The 2,426-nt window shown below is 47.4% G+C and overlaps 1 pseudogene; it reads right to left on the bottom strand.

Annotated features, from left to right (window-relative positions):
• LOC119323886 overlaps positions 1-910 on the bottom strand; it is a 4,602-nt pseudogene extending 3,692 nt beyond the window's left edge.
• Between the last annotated feature and the right edge of the window lie 1,516 nt (positions 911-2,426).

Here is a 2,426-nt window from a genome sequence, read left to right as displayed (position 1 = left end):
CCACCCCTCCCCCTCCCCCATCGGTAGTTCTTCTTTTTCTCCCCCAAGTCGCCCCTCTCTCCCTCTCTCATCTCCTCCACTCCCCTCCTCGGATCTTCACTGTTTGTTGATCGTTTTTGCGGACCGAGATGGCCCCGAAGAGAGAAACGTAAGCTCCTCCAATCCCTCCAATTAGTTTTTGCAAAGTTTCTTCCGATTCGATGCATTATTTGTTTGAAATCCCTCATGTTTTTGAACTTAGATTGAAATTGTTTCACCTAAGATTGATTGTAGTTGTAGTTTTTAGTTCTTTAGTAACTAGTGGTATTGGATATGAACTCTAATCAATAGTTCATATGTTAGTGTGAAGATGAACCCTAGTTCATAATTTTTTTTGTTAAAAAAATTATGATGTAATGTTGATATGAGGATGAATCCTATTTTGATGATGCATGTTGATATGATTATATGATCTAGTGTGAAGATGGACTCTAGTTTGATGATGCATGTTGATATGATGATATGAGAGATATTGCTTGGAAAAATTTATTTAAAATTTTGATGATATGATGCATGTTGATATGATTTGATCCATCATGTGTAGTTGTTGTTGTTGGAGGAATATGCTTAAAATTTTATTTTGATATGATGCATGTTGATATGATTTGAGTTCATTTTTTTTTATGTATGCTTTATGCTTATGGTGCTTTTGTTTGTGAAATTTTATTAAGGCGGCCACCTCTTGCGGACAACATCGGCCCACATACTCAATGCTGGAATGGGCATTCGACAAGGGTCATCGTGCCCGGTTCATAGAGAATGGAGAGGTAAGTGATATGAATGAAATATTGATCAAAGTTTTCGGATTGATGAAAATAATTTCCTAACTTTTGGCGTTCACTTTTAGACAGACGCTCCAGCCACTGCGCATGAGGGGTCACGGAGTTCATGGGCATATGGACTACGATGAGCGCTACACACCGTTCTTCAAGAAAGCCCGGCTGTTGGGTTTCGTGTTGCAGTTCAAGCGTCAGCCGCCGACGCTTGTCCACATAGCTTTGACAGCTCTGATTGATCGCTGGCGACCGGAGACCCATTCTTTCCATCTCCCATGCGGGGAGATGACGGTGACCCTCGAGGATTGGTCGATGATCACTGCCATGCCGCTCGAGGGTCATGCACTGACCGGGCGAGTGGAGAGGACCAACTGGCAGGAGAGAGTTACCACCCTCATCGGCGGCTGCCCCGATGCTAAGGGAAACCGTACATCCGGTGTACCGTTGTCCTGGCTCCCGGAGCACCGGAAGACATGCCCCGAAGACGCCGATGAGACGACTGTGAGTGGTACGCGAGGGCCTACCTGTGGTATATTCTCTCGGAGGTCGTGTCTCCAGACACATCCGGGAACTCTGCCAACTAGTCCTATCTGTTCTTCCTAGCCGACTGGGATGCAGGGTACAGTTGGGGGACCGCATCTCTTGCCTACCTATACCGTTCGGTAAGAGAGTATCTAATTGCCTACCTACGAAAGTATGTCCATGACATTCTGTTATATCTGATCCTCATTTGATTTTTTGCAGCTTGACGACGCAACTCAGAGGACGGGAGACAAGTCCAATATGGGTGGCTTTGTCTAGGCCTTCTCCATTTGGATGTGGGAGCATCTGCCAGTGGGGCGTCCTGAGAAGCTGCCAAGACGCCCATGGGGTGCCTATAGCAAAGACGGCGACGAGGCTCGACACCCCACCGTAGCTTAAGAGTGGAACGTTGTCAAACTCCACACGGGTCTAAACAAGACTTCGTACAAGACCTACACCAACGAGTTGGACGCTTTGACGCATACGCAGGTATATGAACTCGCTAAACACATTTCTCTTTGATTCCACTTTTGACCGAGAGTGGCAACTTAGCACCGTATATATAATAGGTAACCTGGTGGCCCTATCATGACTGAGAGTGGGACATTGATCTGAACAAAGTGTGCGATGAGGACAGTGGTCTCTGGCGGTGCATCGTGCCCATGATCTGTGTGTACACCATCGAGTGGCACTTGCCACAATGCGTGGCCACGCAGTTTGGGATTTTTCAACATACGCCACCAGGCCAGCCCACCGATACCGGTGGCCACGCGCTCCACTTGTGAGTGCCCGCGCTTGTTCTTCGTGCCCATGAATTCATTGCGTTTGACTTTGTTATGATGTTTCTTGTTGCTAATGCCTTGCAGGATGAGCCGGCAGAAGAATCAGTCGATCACAGACTGGGGAGAGCATCATAAAAATCATGTGACAGAATGGAACCGACGGAGGTACCGGAAAGACATGGAGAGGAGGGTAACTAACTAGGATGTTTACCTGGACCGACACATGAAGTGGTACGATGATGGCCAGAAGCACCATCTTCATCTCAGGCCTCGGTGGACGGCGGAAGACATCGCGGAGCTGGAGAGG

Source organism: Triticum dicoccoides, chromosome 6B (assembly GCF_002162155.2).
Source record: "Triticum dicoccoides isolate Atlit2015 ecotype Zavitan chromosome 6B, WEW_v2.0, whole genome shotgun sequence".
NCBI lineage: Eukaryota > Viridiplantae > Streptophyta > Magnoliopsida > Poales > Poaceae > Triticum > Triticum dicoccoides.
The sequence above is the reverse complement of the archived record's forward strand: the minus strand, read 5'-3'. Positions and strand labels throughout refer to the sequence as shown.